The 19,562-nt window shown below is 34.0% G+C and overlaps 2 long non-coding RNA genes across 2 annotated transcripts in view; both read right to left on the bottom strand.

The window, feature by feature from the left end:
- Positions 1-19,562, bottom strand: part of LOC139501876 (uncharacterized) — a 205,123-nt gene that overhangs the window by 63,660 nt on the left and 121,901 nt on the right. The window lies entirely within an intron of this gene.
- On the bottom strand, positions 844-13,696 carry LOC139501882 (uncharacterized). The gene is made up of 4 exons (XR_011658680.1): positions 13,584-13,696; positions 11,967-11,981; positions 4,703-4,732; positions 844-930 (listed from the first exon to the last, which is right to left on the bottom strand). It is a non-coding gene; the product is annotated as an uncharacterized lncRNA (long non-coding RNA).

Genomic DNA, 19,562 nt, shown 5'->3' with positions numbered 1-19,562 from the left:
ATGTTGCCTTGTTCTATAAAATTGTCATTTAGACCTAGGGGATATGCTGTCTGCAGTTGTTTAAGCCAAGAATGTTCGATAATTGTCAAGGAAGTCAATTCCGTTATGCCATATTCGTTTCACAGATAATAGCGGATATAACTACAATCACTTTGCCTTTTTCGGCGAATTTGAACTCCCGAATTAGAATTATTACCGGGTTTGTACTAACATGAACAACACGACGAGTGCCACATGTGGAGCAGGACCTGCTCACCCTTCCGGAGCGACTAAATCACCCCCAGTTCTTGGTGTGGTTCGTGTTGCTCTGTATTTATTTTTCTATGTTGTTCTTATGTACTGTTGTTTGTCTGTTTGTCTGTTTGTCTATTTCTTTTGTAGCCATTGAGCTGTCAATATATAAAAGAAGATGGGGTATGATTGCCAACGAGATAACTCTCCATAAGAGACCAAATGACACAGAAATTAACATCTTTAAATCACCATACGGCCTTCAACAATGAGCAAAGCTTATACCGCATAGTCAGCTCTAAAAGGTCCCGAAATGGCAATGTGAAAGAATTCAAACAAGAAAACTAACGGCCTAATTTATATACAAAAAAGATCGAAAATCAAACATGTAACACATAGACAAACGACAACCACTGAATTACAGGCTCCTGACTTGGTACAAGCACTAACAAATAGAATATGAGGGGGTTAAACATTTGAGCAGAATCCCAGCCCTCCACCTAACCAGGGACAAATTATTTTCGACGTATGAGTTTGAATGTCCCTTTGGTATCTTTCGCCTCTCTTCTTCAAATTGTATGCAATTGTCCTTGTTGATTCTAGAATGTTTCGAGTTTATTAAATGTATTGAACAAGTAAATATAAAGGAGAAATCCATCACATATAACATCTGCACTGGCCGCTGCCATGTTCGAATATCTACAAAGACAAAACAGAAAGAGTCATAATACAAATAAATAAACATATATATATACATATATACATATGTAGAACTCGGAGGTGCTATGGGGAGGCTGAAGTGAGATGTTTACGCTGAAGTGCGATGATCTACACCGAAGTGCGATGGTCCCTACGCTGATGTGCTGAAATCAATTTGTCGCATGGTTGTCATTCTAAAGTCAACAGAAGTGCAATCATAACGGAAAGTAGATTAAGTGGAGCTGGCATGTCAGTTAACTGCTAGTAGTCTGTTGTTATTTATGTATTATTGTCATTTTGTTTATTTTCTTTGGTTACATCTTCTGACAATCGGACTCGGATTTCTCTTGAACTGAATTTTAATGTGCGTATTGTTATGCGTTTACTTTACTACATTGGTTAGAGGTATAGGGGGAGGGTTGAGATCTCACAAACATGTTTAACCCCGCCGCATTTTTGCGCCTGTCCCAAGTCAGGAGCCTCTGGCCTTTGTTAGTCTTGTATTATTTTAATTTTAGTTTCTTGTGTACAATTTGGAAATTAGTATGGCGTTCATTATCACTGGACTAGTATATATTTGTTTAGGGGCCAGCTGAAGGACGCCTCCGGGTGCGGGAATTTCTCGCTACATTGAAGACCTGTTGGTGACCCTCTGCTGTTGTTTTTTATTTGGTCGGGTTGTTGTCTCTTTGACACATTCCCCATTTCCATTCTCAATTTTAAGTGATTGTTAGTACGTCGTATATATGTAGGACTCTAAAGTGCGATGGGGACGCTAAAGTACGATGGTCACACTAAAGTGCGATGGTCTACGCTAAAGTGAGATGCTTCCATACGCTAAAGTACGATGGTTCGCGAAAGGTTAGACGTCCAAAACGTAGTTGGATTATGACGTTAACAGTCGTACATACAAACCAAAAATGAACATGCCGGAAGATATATTATGAATATTTGATTAACAACTTTTACACCAATTGTTCATGATTTACTAGTTATTGATTTAAACTTAACCGTTCTTTGTCGGATGAAGCACATTGTTTATTCTTATGGTGCTGGAAAAGGGACTTGCATCGCTTGCATCTTACAGTCAACCATTTTACTATATAAATATAAAACAGTATACACATACTTATCCTGATCAAGTTATATTTGAAGCAAACGGAAACATTTGAATCATTGTTTATGTGGCAGTTTACTTTGCGATCCTCGTTAAAATGCTGTCGACTTTGATTAAAGTAACGTCGGTAAAATAGAGATACATGTTTGCATGCGTGAATTATAAATTATTTGCTCTAAAACATTAGTATGTTCTGTAATTTGTAGGAAAATACGGAAAAGGAGAAAGCTCGGCGAACATTGCCTTTCTCTCGCATTCAAATTAAAATTTTATACTAATCAATGTTGCATATTTCGACAATGAACGAATTTTGTATTTGTTATTTACAATGACGACTGCATGGGAGGTTGTAACATGAGTGTAAACGTCAATCTACACTAATTATCCAAATATGCAATAAGCTCCGAATTGTTACAAAATCATTTTACATGAAATATAATATGTTGCGACAAATAAATTACCCTTTTAGAAATTATAACGAGGTCGGTCTTCTAAATTTAGAAACAATTATTTCAGACTACCGGTAAATTATAAAGCATATCACATATGTTATACGTTAGCATATTAGCTAATGCATTTGTTGAATTTGCAACTTATAATTTAGTTATAGAGTGTTTATATTTGAATAGTATTTGTTAAATAACTGATGATTTAAATAATTGTACTGGGCTTGTTTTCATAAGCCATTTGGTTGATTAAACGACCGCTTATTTTAGCTTTTTAGTAAGAGCTTACTGGTGATGCACACCTCGCTGTCTCACTGGTCTTGCACAGACCTCAGTCACTGTCTACACGTAACGTCCGGCACAGACTTTGCTGACTAACTGGTCCATCACAGACCTTGTTCACTGTGTACACGAAAGGTGTTGTCTACACGAAAGGGTGTGATGCATTTCACAGCATCTAGACACAATGTCGCTATTGTGTCTAGAATTATACTATTTTTTAACCTCGATGTTTTAATCCCTCGAATCTTACCCTTTTGGTCCATCGCACTTTAGCGTGATATACCATCGTACTTTAGCGAACAAACAACCATCGCACTTTAGCGTGAGACACCATCGTACTTTAGCGTAGACCATCGCACTTTAGCGTGACCATCGCACTTTAGAGTACCATCGCACTTTAGAGTCCTACATATATTAATTTACATCCATTGCTCATGGTCTATGGATGTCCTTGCAATTGCATACTAAATGGGACATCGTCCTCTACATGTGGGAATAATTCTGCATTAACAGTTTATCTACAATACGTTGTTTCATTCATAAGCTCATCGTTTACCGCAAATGTATAACGAAAAGATGTCTGTATTTAAAAAATGTAACGCCCAATCGTACGTAAAACAGAAACTTTTGTATGTTTCGAAAAATAAAAAGCCACTGCTACAGAAGATTACTAGTAACCCTCTCCTATCAACAAATCCTTACCCTTTACGTAGTTTAAAAAGTTAAAAAAAACTCTAGTGAAAAAAGGTTTATAACATACACATTGTATCTACATCGACATGAAAAGCATTGCAAGTAAACTCATCATAGATACCAGGAATAAATTTAGTAGCCAGACACGGGATTCGTAAAAAACAAGACTCATCAGTGACGCTCGAATCCAAAAAAGTTTAAAAGACCATATAAAGTACGAAGTAAATGTAGCTTGTGGAGACCATAGCATTTCAGCGTTACCGTGTACATCGCAATTCGGCGTCGCTATCAACAAAACAGCGTCACAATGACACCATCGCATTTCAGCAAGAACAAAAACGCACTTCAGCGTGACTATCGCGGTTCGGAGTACCAACGCGGTTCGGAGTTCTATCGCTCTTCACAGTCATACATAGAATATATACATCCTCTATCATTTTCCATATAAATACAGGTGAACAATTTGTCAAAACAGGTGCAATTTGGGTATTCTCACATTTAAACAATATAAAATACGATTGAACCACAAAAAAAAATAACTATTTCTATCTTGTATTACATAAATGGTAATTGTACATGTTTTGTGCGTATTCATGGTTTTGGTAAGGGTTTAAATATTTAATTTTTTCAAATTACTATATTTCCTCCTTATGTATTATGAACTTATATCTAACAACAATTTGTGACTATGTGCTTCAATTTAATAGTAACATCAATATCGATAACTTTATCAACATCTAACCACAGCAAATCCATTTTAAAGTGATTTAATATATACTCTGTAGTAAATACAGATAAATTGTATGTGAAATATAATCATTGGCAAGCGTGCTGAATCAGTCAACCGTGATGATATCGATACAGCACTTTTTATCTGTATGAGGTCACGACATCTGTTGCAGTCACTGTTGCAAAGGCTTTATCAAACCCTTAATCTGTATTACGTCATTTCAAACCTATAATCTGTATGCCGTCATTTCAAACCCTTTTATCTGTATGACGTCATGTCACATAAAAACATCTACCCGAGGTACATGATATAATAAAGTGTAATATCACACACCGTATTAACCCTCAACCAATATATTCCCTCGAGGTCTTTGAATTATATTGGTGTGTAAGGTTGATACGAATGTGATATTGAAAAAGCCATATGATATTCTGTATATATTTATACTTATAGAAATGACATAACTTGTGTTCATATACAGTTTTATTGATATATTTTACGTACCTGATAATTATCCTATAGTAGGTAACCTCCCTGAAAGAAGTAATGTAAAATTATTAATCTGGTTGACGAAAAGGACGACAATATAACAATAATTGAAAATCCTTGGTTCTGTGTTTTGATAGCAAATATTAAAGTTACACGTTTGAAAAAAATAGATTTGAACTGCCAGCAGCTCATGTTAAACTTTTAATATGTATGACAAATTAGAAATTTCTTATGTTAATAAGTATTACATGCAACTTCATTAACCGCGCCTGGAAATAATCGTTTAGCTGACTTTTTCAAAACTATAACTTTGATATCTGCTATCAAAATACTCAGAAAACTAAAAATGCAAAAAACAAAGCAAATATTGATTCTGTCGGTTAACGCAGGTCCTATGGAACGGTGATCTGTAGTAGTTCTAATAGAATGCATTGATTAATTTGAAAAAAAAATAAAGAAATATCAAAAACACCACTTAAAAATAGAAAAAAGTATGTAAATTTAGTAAACAACTAAATAGGTCACTAGCTACAAATTATATTTAAAAACATTAAGTATGATTTTTTTATTTTGTTCAATTATTAATAAATGTCAAATAAGGAAATAATAATTCGCTTTAAACATCCAGTATGATTCATATGTGTCAAACTAAATTAATAAACATTAATGATCAATTAGTCACTTGCAATTGAATAATTAAACCTCATTGGGTCCATAATCATTAGATTTCAACACTTAGCAAGAGATGGATAACGCATGAATTGTGAGTCTTCGGTGATTTAATGGAAATGAATGTCATTATTGAATGTAAAAAAACAGAGGTAAATCATTTGATTGATTGAAACGAACCTAGACAAATACAACTGCTCGAGTTTAATTTATATTTCTATCTATATTAATGTTTATATAGCTTATATAATCATCGAAGGATTTTGGAGGTCAACTCGATAGGTAATTAAAAGGCTTAGAATACAAACGGAACGCAGCTACATATTATCGAGTCCATTTCTTTTTTTTTAAAGATTTTTTATGTTTTGGATGTGGATAAATGTTCAACATGGTTAAAAATTAAATATGAGTATTTTATGGAAAGCCAACGGGGTCAAAATTCTTAATTCGTAACTTGTGAATTCGTAACTTGTAACTGTGTAATTTCTAAATTGTTAATTCGTAAATTGTTAATTTGTAACTTGTTACTGTGAAATTCATAATGCTTAATTCGTAAATTGTCTATTTGTAACTTGCACCTTTGTAGTTTCAACATTCTTAATCGTTAGCTTGTCAGTTTTTTACTTGTAACTGTGCAATTTCATAATGCTTCATTCGTAAATTGTCGATTTGTAACTTGTATCTTTGTATCAAAATTCAACATTCTTCATTTGTTAATTGTCAATTTGTAACTTGTAGATTTCAAAATTCTTTATTGGTAAATTGTCTTTTTGTATATTGATGTTTTGTAACTTGTAACATGTGACTTGCCGATTCGTTATTGTCGATGTGTGAAATGTCGAAGTGTTAAATGTCATCGTTGTATTATGCTAACGATCATTATGATGACAGATGGCGCTCGGGTTCTTCTTCGGTGTATAATCCTCCTGTAAGTCGCAGTACCTCCATGTGGAATATATACCTAAGTAATTTTAATCCATTAATTACAGCAAATGCGTCTAAAAAAAAGCAAAACACAAATTGCATGTTTACAGGATCCCAGTTTTATTATTATTACTGACGTGGACTTTCGTTCGGAAACTATATAAAAAAAACCATCCCGACTAGTTCAGTCCCTCAAAATAATTGATCTCTCCTAATTACGAGGGGAATGAGATAGTCGTTGGTCAGTGGAATATAACGACTGGATTATTCAGGTATATACAATAAGGAGATGTGGTAATAAACCGCATGATTGCCAATGAGACAACTATCCACCAACGCGAAGTACAATTAAAGTCCATGTAAGCAACTATAGGCAACCTACTGCCTTCATCAATGACAAAACCGTATACCATATAGTCGGCTTTAAAAGGCTACATCATTACTGAAAACCCCAGGTACTAGTAATAAACGATTTCTATTAATTATAAAATGCTATTATCGGACCATTTTATTCTGACAGGAAAGGGCTGACATATATATTATATGCTGCTGTTGTCGGTTATTTTGTTGTTGTTTTATAGTGATTAAGATGATAACACAATGTTGACTGCTGTACCCCTATTTTTGACATTTTTACCTATTATGTCTGTTTGTTTTGTTCACGCATCGGTGACTATATAATGGAATTTGATGCGACTGTCATACAAGTGAGAGGTTTAGCTAGCTATAAAACCAGGTTCAATCCACCATTTTCTACATTTGAAAATGCCTGTACCAAGTCAGGAATATGACAGTTCTTGTCCATTCGTTTTGATGCGTTTTGTTTTTTGATTTTGCCATGTGATTATGGACTTTCCAAATTGATTTTCCTCTGAGTTCAGTATTTTTGTGATTTTACTTTTTATATGGTCGGGTTGTTGTCTCTTCGACACATTCCCCATTTCCATTCTTAATTAACCGGATTTTTGTGACAAAAATGTCGGTTATTGATTTGGGGATGTACGGCGGGCGGCCGGGCGGGCGGGCGGGCGGGCGGGCGGGCGGGCGGGCGGGCGGCAATCAAATGTCCGTGCATTAACTCATGAACCGTTCAACCAAAGCTTTTAAAATTTTAATATGTTATTCCTGACAACTATACGAAGGTCAAGTTCAATAATGGCGATTTTGACTTTTACCGTTCAGGAGTTATGGTTCTTTAAAGATTGAAAAATGGAGTTGTCCGTGCATTTACGCATGAACTGTTCTACCAAAGCTTCCCAAATTTTAATATGTTGTTACTAATGAAAGAATGGAGGTCAAGTTCAATAATGACGAATTTGACTTTTACCGTTCAGGAGTTATGGTTCTTGAAAGATTGAAAAATGGAGTTTCCAGTCGTGTCCGTGCATTTATGCATGAACTATTCTACCAAAGCTTCCGAAATTTAATTATGCTGTTATTGATGACAAAATGGAGGTCAAGTTCAATAATGACGATTTTGACTTTTACCGTTCAGGAGTTATGGTTCTTGAAAGATTGAAAAATGGTTTTTTCCGTCGTGTCCGTGCATTTTCTCATGAACTATTCAACCAAAGCTTTTGAAATTTTAATATGTTGTTACTGATGACAAAATAGAGGTCAAGTTCAATAATGACGATTTTGACTTTTACCGTTCAGGAGTTATGGTTCTTGAAAGATCGTAAAATGGCGTTTCCATTCAGGTTGTTACATTTACTCATGAACCATTCAATCTAAGCTTTTCAAATTTTAATATGTTGATACTGATGACAAAATGGAGGTCAAATTTGATATTGACGATTTTCACTTTCACCATTCATCAGTAATGGTTCTTGTGATATTGCCAGGACACAAATAAATGTTAATAAATCCGGTTTGCTGTCGTTGTGACAGCCTCTTGTTTTATGTATTAATATATATGCCTACTGAATTTTTCTGGACAAGAAGCTTAAAAATTGCCGTTACCAGATTTCCTACAATAAATATGTACAACCAAAAAGACCAAAATATTCACGAGTCCCTCGATCTCAAAAGCTGCTTAATGTCCCGTACTCCCGATATGAACCCCACCTGGGGCCACACCTCCTTGTAGCCCGGCAACCTTACAAAATCTAAAATGTTGTCAATCGTTAATTAACTGAAATGATTCACGATGTTAATCAATATACCTATTTTTTTTTTAATTTGCATGTCAAATATAAAATAAAAAATCATTTGCAATAAATTCGTAACATCCTAATATCCTACTAACAAACCAGGTTGTATTCCGCCTGGCTCTTCTGTCGAGCAGTCAGCCAGGATCCCAGGCTATCATTTTACTCTAAAAATGACCAAATACATACTCCTTTGGCCAAACCCCAAATAATGTGCAAATATTTTCGTGGAGAAATAAAATTAAAGAACCTTAGTGAGCGTGGTCACATGCCCCACGTCCCTACATTGTCACTGGAGAAATAAAATAACTATAAGAAAAAAAAATGAATCATAATTTCCTGTCGATATGTACATCTACATAGTATGTCCTTATTATCTACAAGGTTTCATGAAATTATGTGGTGTGGTTTCAGAGGAGTTGCGACGACAAACTGTTGCAGAGGTATATCGAAGCACATAAGTTCAAAGGGGCGTAACTTCTAGAAAAAAAATGAATTGTAATTTCTTGTCGATATGCAAATCTACTTAGTATGTCCTTATTATCATGAAATTATGTTATGTGGTTTGAGAGGAGTTGCGATGACAAGAAACAGGACCGATGGACTGACGTACGGACGGACGGACGGGCAGACATACAGACGGACGGGTCAAAACATTACACCCTCCTCAACCTCGTTGCGTGGGGTATAATTAGTGTAAGCATATAAGAGATAATTGCCTCTTTCGTGCAAATGGCGATATGGCTAGATCTTTTCTCTGACACGTCAGAGGGAGAGGGCGTCAAATTGTTTAAAAGTAGGAGTATTAAGAAGGGGGTTTGAGATTTCAAAAAAACACTGGCCTTTGTTAGTCTTGTATGATTTTTAATTTTTGTTTCTTGTGTATAATTCGGAGTTCAGTATGACGTCCGGTATCACTGAACAAGTATACATATTTGTTTAGGGGCCAGTAGAAGTACTCCTCCGGGTGCGGGAGTTTCTCGTTGCATTGAAGACCCATTGGTGGCCTTCGGTTGTGGTTTGCTCTATGGTCGGGTTGTTGTCTCTTTGACACATTCCCCATCTCCATTCTCAAATTTATGTAGGTGACGCGTGTAGTAAAAAATAAACAGTTTCATAGTTTAACGATCATGGTCATTACAAAATATATAAAGGGGACACCTCCTAGTATATTTCGATCTTGTACCATGATCCTTTTAGATCTGTATCTGTAAGAGAACGTTTTGGATACACTACGCTTTTTCAATGTGGTTCTATTCGAATACTGTTTATACGAAAAATGAGTTAGAGTATTGTCGTATTTTACTCGTTGAGATCTCAAAACATTTCGTGTAGTTTTTTTATCTGCATGTTTGTTCACAACATTTCTTGACTGATAATTGTCAAATCGGGCCCTTGACAGCAATTTAGTTTTCTTTTTGGACGATATCTTTTTTTAAATTATCTGGTTCTATAGCACTGCGACCACCTCGTACAGAAATATAAGCTTCTGACTTGAGCGTCTTGTCTGTATGTCCTGTAGTTTGAGTTTGGTGAGCGTGTTTGTGACGCAACCAACTTCTCTGGATTTGTACTCTCCTGTTATAAATCTCACAGGTTGTCGCTGTATTCTTTCAAGCTTATTGATGATTGTAGATGTGAACTGGTCCCATACTATTAACGATATGATATCCCATTATTGACCTGACCATTAATATATGCGTTTTTCTCGCATTCCGGTTGACAATATCTCAAATTTTAGGGCCTCGATTACTTTTTCTGGTTCCTTTAAATTTTATCACAAAATAGTGCATATTCAACACAGTTTTGATATATAGTATACATTAACTAAGTGGCTCATTTAAAATATTTTTTCATTCAGTTTGTTTTACAAAAAACTTCATTAAACATTTTTTTTATAGATATAGGAAGATGTGGTATGAGCGCCAATAAGACAACTCTCCATCCAAATAACAACTTATAAAAGTAACCCATTATAGGTCAAGATACGGCCTTCAACACGGAGCCTTGACTCACACCGAACAACAAGCTATAAAGGGCCCCAAAATTACTTGTGTAAAACCATTCAAACGGGAAAACCAACAGTCTAATCTATATTAAAAAAAAACCCCAAGAAACTAGAAACACGTTTAAATTACATAAACAAACGACAACTACTGTACATCAGATTTCTGATTTATGCTAATTACTCAGGAGCCAAATAAATAAAGACTGTTCGTCCATTTGTTTCTTGTATTAAAACATATCATTAGATAATTACATTCTTTTCTGAAATTTTAATATTGAGATTATAATATAAATGAATGATGGTTGTCAAACCATTTCTGCCATTATACATTGAGTCCTAATTTGCGGGCCCAGGACAATATTAGTATTTTTCCAGCACCGTCTTATATTTCATGTTTTTAGTCTTGTTTTGACCCGGTTAAAATAATTAAGTAGATATTTCTTGCCAAGTGACACTAATATATTTTCGAAGCTGATAAGGAAACCCGTTCCAGCGACACGTCTATATACCTTAATAATAAAGGAAGTGGCACACCTCATTGCAGGTTTGGTGACCAGTACAGTAAACAAACATGTTTATACGAGGTTACCTCAATATAATACCGAGTCCCTTTTATACATGCCATATAATACAAACAATGTATTTATCTATTTGTTATCTTTTATATGTATGCACTGTACATAATTGATTTATACTCTTTTGGTTATTTACTCCATATGGCGGTGCTCCTACTTACAGGAGGATTATCCACAGAAGAAGAAGCCGAGCGCCATCTGTCGTCATAATGATCGTTAGCATAATACAACGATGACATTTAACACTTCGACATTTCACACATCGACAATTCACGAATCGACAAGTCACATGTTACAAGTTACAAAACATCAATATACAAAAAGACAATTTACCGATAAAGAATTTTGAAATCTACAAGTTACAAATTGACAATTAACAAATGCAGAATGTTGAATTTGATACAAAGATACAAGTTACAAATCGACAATTTCCGAATGAAGTATTATGAAATTGCACAGTTACAACTTGAGTAACATACTGACAAGTTACCGATTAAGGGTGTTGAAACTACAAAGGTGCAAGTTAGAAATAGACAATTTACGAATAAAGCATTATGAATTTCACAGTAACAAGTTACAAATTAACAATTTACGAATTAACAATTTAGAAATTACACAGTTACAAGTTACGAATTCACAAGTTACGAATTAAGAATTTTGACCCCGTTGGCTTTCCATAGTATTTGAGTCCATTCGGTGGACATGCATTTGATAGCTAGTGTCCCTATTAAAAAAGAGAAGATTTGAACCAAGTAAGCTTAAAATGTAACCAATTCCAAAACGATGATATCAATTCAGCTATGGGGGAGGGGGGGGGGGGGTAGTTACACGGTAACATAAATGTTTGTGTATATTGTCTCCATAACATTGTTATTTATGTTCGATACTGTTCAGTATTCTTATTGAAAAATGTCTACATGTAGTATTTTGTTTGCTTAGAATGTAAGACTTACCCTCGGATTCAGATGCTGTAAAAAAATCATTTTAATATATAACTGATAACTAGATATAAACATGTAATATAATGACGAGATATCGACCATAGGGGCTTTATGTTGAATTAATTAGATATATTTCAACTTAAAATGAACATGTCAAAGTACCTTGACTGTTGTCTTTCAATGATTCAACATAATCTTATTATGTAAATAAACTCATCATAGATACCAGGACTAAATTTTGTATATACACCAGACGCGATTTTCGTCTAGAAACGACTCATCAGTGACGCTCGAATCCAAAAAAGTTAAAAAGGCCAAATAAAGTACGAAGTTGAAGAACATTGAGGACCAATAAATTTAAGTTAAAGTGTGAAATATATTTACCTCCACGAGCAACACGACAGTGTCACATGGTGAACAGTTATGATTAATTTTGCTCAGTCTTGAGGTTTCGATATGATTCCCGGTTTTTTGTTATGATTAATCTTGCTCTGTTTTAAGGCTTCTATTTGTGTTTTGTTCTCTAATTATAACTTAAGATAAAGACCAAGGGTTTTTGATCATACTAAGATCATCCGCAGTTTTTGATTGGGTTCGTGTTGCTTTGTATTTAATTTTCTATGTTGTATCTTCTGTACTATTATTTGTCTGTTTGTCTTTTTATATTTAGCCATGTCATTGACAGTTTATTTTCAATCTATGAGTTTGACTGTCCCTCTGGTATCTTTCGTCCCTCTTTATAGTTCAGTGTACAGAACAAGAATCAGATTCACAGCAATTGAATCGAGTACAACATGACGAGATCTACTGTTTTTAAAAACAGATTACAAAATCATATTTACTTAACGAAAACATTTTATGTCTACCCATCTTCTTATTGTCCCTTCATGGTGCTGAATTCTAAACCTTAAATAACAGGTAGTTTCTCTTTCACGATAAGTTATGCTGTTCCCGTAGGTGACCATTATGTTCAAATTCAACTGTTTAATAACTCTACCCATGATATTTCACAATGCAAATAAAATGTGTTGTGTTTTTTGTAATGTTTTGTGGAATTGACTAAACATTTTATATTTCTATATACGTATGAGTCGACGCAGTGAAACTTTCTACTCTCACTTTGAAGAATCTCTATAGTATATTTTTGTCCTTAAAAATCGATGACCTATTTAAATTCATTATGTGTTTCTACATGAAATATTTTTCATTTTTTTTTCATTTTGAATATTTGAAAAAAATAAAACAACAAAAAAACCAAACTCTTAGAAAAGATACAAAACAGAAGGGTCCTTAACAATTGGTAAACTCAATGCTTAACCATACCAAACGAATTGAAAATAACTTATATTTCTGACTTGGAAGATACATTTTCTTTTGAAGAAAATGGTGGATTTAATCTGGTTTTTAATCTAGCTAAACCTCTCACTTGTATGACAGTCGCATACAATTCCAATATATTGACAACAATGTGTACACAAAACAAACAGACAGAATGCTAAAAATGCTAAAAATAGGTTTACAGCAATCAACATTGTATTATAATCGCAATCACTATATAAACAAACAAATATATCAAAAAAGAAAAACAAAATGGTATATTGACAAAGCACAAACACATATGGGTTATACCTTGTTCACATCTTGTGCCTTCAAATCCATTTTCACAGGAACAACTATATCCTGAAGGGTTATTTCCACATGAGCCATGGATGCATGGGTTTGGAGAACAATCTACAACAAACACAGGTGTCAATACAGGATAACATAGAAATAATTGATTGTTGTTGTAGTTTGAATAAGTGACCATGATCTTAGAAAATGTTCTATAAGTTATGATTTTAATAAAAAAAAAAAAAAAAAAAAATAAAAAATAAATGAAATGATTTTCGTTGATACAAAGACATACAGAAATAGAAAAGTATATAATTTAATAATAATAGAATTATAATATAAAAAGAAGATATACTGTTAAAATTGATGGCTTTGATATTAACAATAAAAGTACTTACGATCTATAACTGAAATATTAAGAAATACATTGGTAGACATAATAAATCTGTTTCATCAAAGTTAACATTTTACTGTTCATTTCATAGAGAATCGTTTCTGTTATACCTTTGTAGTATCAACATTCATTTGCACTTACCAGTTCAGATATCTAAAGATATTGTCATCAATATGTCTAGCTTAACGTCATTTAATATTCAAATGACCAGTTTAAATCATATATTTAGATTTTGTAATTATTTGTTTATTTTATATATCTAATACCGCAATGCAACTCTTGGAGCTTTTTTATTTTTTGTATAAGTCCTTCAGTTGTTAGTGTTTTTGTTTTTTCAGTTCAGCAGTTTGCCTTTAAGGTTTTATTGAAAAATAAATGGCAATTTGCACTATAAGTCAATGATGATATAATCGAAAAACTAAAGAACTTAGCAAATCGCATCATTTACAGATGATATCACCACATGTTCAGTTGTGTTGACATAAAATATAATTTATATGTTCATCTTTGTATAAACTTACGTTAACTCTATAAAATATAGAATTATTCGAAACACTTATGTTTGTCTACTCAATTGAATAGATTGTATGAGTCGCACACGACACACCTTTTCGAAATTTTTAGTTTTTAATGGTTTTCAGCTTCGAATTGGTCCTTCTTACTGGGTGTGATCTTAGATGTTCCGGAAGTGTAAGCAGATCCTGCTCCAAATGTTTCACCCATCATGTTTCTGATGTTAGTACACACTCGGTACCATGTCTTGTTTGGTAGGTGGTATTCGTGAAAAGGGAACGGGATTGTAGTTACGAAACAAGGAACATATCCGCTATAATCTGTGAAACAGATATTCCGTTACGGTCACCATCTCGTGATTGCGTCGGTAAAATGTATCACGAGATGATTTCAACTTCACCATTTGGAACTCTTGGTTGAATAGCTTCTTTGTGAGCAGCAACCATATATCAATGCAATCATGAAAGGAAATAAAAGCCCGGGAATTATTGGGAAGCTGAAATCCTCTTTTTGTCGTAAAGTTTTGTTTTCTATAGCGATTGGCTAAAAAAATCAGGTGCTAAAAATGTCAACTTTTTAGCTAAATACATAATATGTCTATTGTGTTTAACATATACCTTGTGCACATTTTGTCCCTTTGTAACCAGATTGACAGGCACAACTATATCCAGAGAGGCTGTTTGCACAAGAACCATGAATACATGGGTTCGGAGAACAGTCTACAAGAAACAAAGGTGTCAACTAGAACCACTGCATTTATAAAATTGTTTGCAGTTTCTTGTCTGCAATTTTTTTAATTTTCATTGCCCCAAAACGACTGTTAGAACATGAAACCATTTTTATCATGAAGACTGCATATTTTTGCAAGTAGCACATGAAGGATGATACAGGACCTCCTCGTAGACAAAAACAAGACAATTGAACTCGTGAATCAGGGGAAAAGGGAATTGGGAACTTAGAACATTTTATGTCGCCATCATTATACCGCCATAAGCCTTAATGAACATGGTGTGGCTGATCACACACGTCATTGGCGCTGAGTAATTTCTAATGAATTACCTTTTTGAACTTTTTTTCAAATGTAATTCAAAATTTCAATGAAACTATAGTTTTGTCACAGCCGGGAGTGGCTTCCTTTTCTTTTCTTTTTAAGTCGAATTATGCAATCATCTAACTAAAAATATCATATGAAGCGTAACGGTTTATAAAAATGATGATGTATATTATGATGATGCAATTTTAATGATTTTATTTATGAAATTTAGTGCAGATAGTTTTAGATTTTGAAACACTTTGACAGCTTGTTTATCAATTGATGCAGAATAAAGTTTTTTCAAATTCAAACAAAAGCGTAACATTTCTCTAGTACTTGAGTACTTTCCAGCAAGGAATATAACCAAAGTAAAGTAGTTTACCCTCTCCACACATACTTTGACAGAGAAAATTGAAGAAAATATTTGAAACAGTCTTTTATTTATAAGGGGGTCTCGGTGACCAAGTTGCCAGTTGTTGTTCTACTGTAATCACTATGCAGTCAACACTAAGGTTGTGAGTTCACACCCCACTCGTGCGGGTGCACTCGACTCCACTCTTAATGACTAGTATTCACAGTTTCCTATCGAAGGTCGGAGGTTTTCTCCGGTCAATCCGGCTTCTTCCACTAATAAAAACTGGCCGCCCAAAATATCCCAAAAGCGGTGATTAGAGGTGGCATTAAAAAAACCAACAATCAATGAATTAGTGTGCAAGTGTTTGTTGTTTTATATATTATTTTTACCAGGATTCAACTTATTTTTATATGACTTCAAACATTTTTTCTATCGTTAAGGTCGTCTTCCGAAGACAGTTGGTTTCCGGACAATAGCTTTAGTATAAGTAAATAGAAATCTATGAAATTAAAAGACAAGGTTTATAACCACAAAAAGAAGGCTGGGATTGTTATTGAGGAGTTGTGATCCTAACAGATTAGGAATAAGTGTCCAAAAGGGGGTCCAAGTAAGCATTTTTCTAGTTTCGAGACAAAAACTTGGCGAACGGTTTATGGATTTCTCTAAAATTATACCAAAACGTTTCCATACCACAAAGGGATGATAAGGATTGGCTTTAGGGGGTTGTGGCTCAAACCATTTAGAAATTAGAATCAAAAAGAGGGAAAACGTGGTTACCTGGTGTATGGACAATTACTTTTAATTACAATGTTAAGTTTAAATTAACCTCCCTGGCACTGCTTTTAAATTATGTATAAAGAAATGTTGTATTGTCTTGTAGCTGTCAATTAATTTTTTGGAAGTTACTATTATTTAAATGCTGATTAAGAAATATTAATTTTAGCCATGGTTATGTATGTCATTTTCTTTTTTAATGATGTTCGCTTGTCATGTTTAGGAATTTTTGTCAAATTTTCGGAACCCTCTGGTTTTTTCGATTTGAATGCCTTAAAAAAAATTTGCCCATGACCCCCATTTTTTTTAATAATTCTTTTACATGTATACTTATAAGCCATCTATAAAAGTCATATAAAATCGGGGGAGTAAAATTTAAAAAAAAAATGGGATGAGGGTGAATTCGCAACAGCATAGTGAATGGCACAACAGCAAAAAAAGAGTAATTTGTTAATTCTTTTTCAATTTTCATTTAATTAATTAAAAATTCTGGACTTGATTTTTAACTCACCTGGCCCAAAGGGCCAAGTGAGCTTTTCTCATCACTTGACGTCCGTAGTCGTCCTGCGTCCGTCGTCCGTCGTTAACTTTTACAAAAATCTTCTCCTCTGAAACTACTGGGCCAAATTTAACCAAACTTTGCCACAATCATCATTGGGGTATCTAGTTTAAAAAATGTGTCCGTTGACCCGGCCAACCAACCAAGATGGCCGCCATGGCTAAAAATAGAACATATGGGTAAAATGCAGTTTTTGGATTATATCTCTGAAACCAAAGCATTTAGAGCAAATCTGACAGATTTTAATTGATCATCAGGTCAAGATCTATCTGCCCTTAAATTTTTAAATGAATCGGACAACCCGTTGTTGGTTTGCTGCCCCAAAATTGGAAATTTTAAGGACAATTTGCCGTTTTTGGTTATTATCTTGAATATTATTGTAGATACAGATAAACTGTAAACAGCAATAATGTTTAGCAAAGTAAGATCTACAAAAAAGTCAACATGACCAAAATGGTCAGTTGACCCCCTTAAGGAGTTATTGTCCTTTATAGTCAATTTTTGTCAATTTTACGTAACTTTTTGTTATCTTGTACACAAATCCTCTCTGAAACTACTGAGACAAATTTAACCAAACTGGTCCACTATCAGCATTAGGGTATGTAGTTTTAAAAATGTGTTCGATGACCCTGCCTACGAACCAAGATGGCCGACATGGCTAAAAATAGTACATAGGGTAAAATGCAGTTTTTAGCTAAAATCTCAGAAACAAAAGCCTTTAAAGCAAATCTAACGAGATTAATGTGTTCGTTAGGTCAAAGTCTATCTGCCCTGAAAATTTCAGACTAATCAGGCATCCCGTTGTTGGGTTGCTGCCCCAGAATTGGTAATTTTCAGAAAATTTTGCAGCTTTTGGTTATTATCTTGAATATTATTATAGATACAGATAAACTGTAAACAGCAATAATGTACAGCAAAGTAAGACCTACAAATAAGTCAAACATGATCAAAATGGTCAGTTAACCCTTTAAGGAGTTATTGCCCTTTATAGTCAATTTTAAGCAATTTTCATAAATTTTGTAAATTTTGTAAATTTTTATTCGTTAATGATATGCCTATAGACCAAGGTGAGCGACACAGGCTCTTTAGAGCCTCTAGTTTAATTATTTTATAAATCTAATATTGCCGACGTATTTTTTCGATTTTTTTTGTGTTTTGTTCACTGCAGAAGTGTCATGTATAAGAGGACAATATCTGAGGTTTGACAAGATAAATGAGTGGTTTATTGTAGTTTAGAAAGTCAAGTGGGATAGTGTCGATTTGTCTGTTTAGTACATTTACTTGTCATCAGCTTGATATAGATGTTGAATCCGTTTTGGTATAAGACTATATATTGAGTTTGTTCCTTTACCCATGGTAATTGCCTAGAATTTATCTGGGTTTGCCTGCATTTTGTTGAAAGAGAACCACGATATTAGGGAGTAACTATTTTGTTTAATTACTGATTCCAAAGTAGTGCCTGATTTAGAGAGGGTGTTATCATCAGCATAGTTATATAACTCACTGTGATTGACAAAAAGTGAGATGTCCTTTATAAATACCTTAAATAATACTGGACCTAGTTTAGACTATATAATTATCTCTGACTTATTTTTACACACTGTTTTCTTGTCGGAAGACAACTTTTTAGCGATTCAAGGGCAGATAGACTAAGTTAATATTTTTTCAATTTACAAAGAAGAAGATCATGTGACAGTACAAAGCTTCATTAGATGCATCAATATTGCTGCTAAGTATTTAAATTATTATCCATTGTTTTTTTCCAATTTTCCTAATTTTAAGTAATGTTGACTGACAACAAAGTATTTAGTAAGTTCCATTCGATTCTCGTTCCGTGATGAAAATTTCAAGGGTTGAATTTTCGGCTCTCCCTTGACACCATTTGCAAGTATGGTCATGAGGAAACGATGATAGTCCGTTGGAAGGGGACGATAAATGGCTGACCCATGTTAAGAGAGAGCCATATCTCTTGCACGTTAAAGACACCCTTGTAGATTTCGAAGAAGAGCACGCCAATTCCGCTACAAGGCAACACTCGCATCCGCAAAGTAGGAAGGGATTAATATAAGTTGCAAAACTTGTTTACCAATCCACATTAAATAAATATGGTTGCTTCATTTTTTTTTAGATATTGTCGGTAAACTGACGCTCACTGGTCTATAATTACCCTTTTCTCTTGGGTGTTTGTCATTCACCTGTATGTTGGTGTTACCAATGTTTTTTGTTAAAACATCTACCAAAAAAACCCGATTAAGATATTTCTGATATTTATTGTTGGTTCGTGATGATTTTATGTCTTCCTGTGGAATATTGTTTTGTTGGTTGGTGCAATATTTCAAGAAAATGAAATTTAACTTGCGATGAAAATT

Source organism: Mytilus edulis, chromosome 13, assembly GCF_963676685.1.
Source record: "Mytilus edulis chromosome 13, xbMytEdul2.2, whole genome shotgun sequence".
NCBI lineage: Eukaryota > Metazoa > Mollusca > Bivalvia > Mytilida > Mytilidae > Mytilus > Mytilus edulis.
Note: the sequence above shows the minus strand (reverse complement) of the source record. Positions and strands in the feature narration are given on the sequence as shown.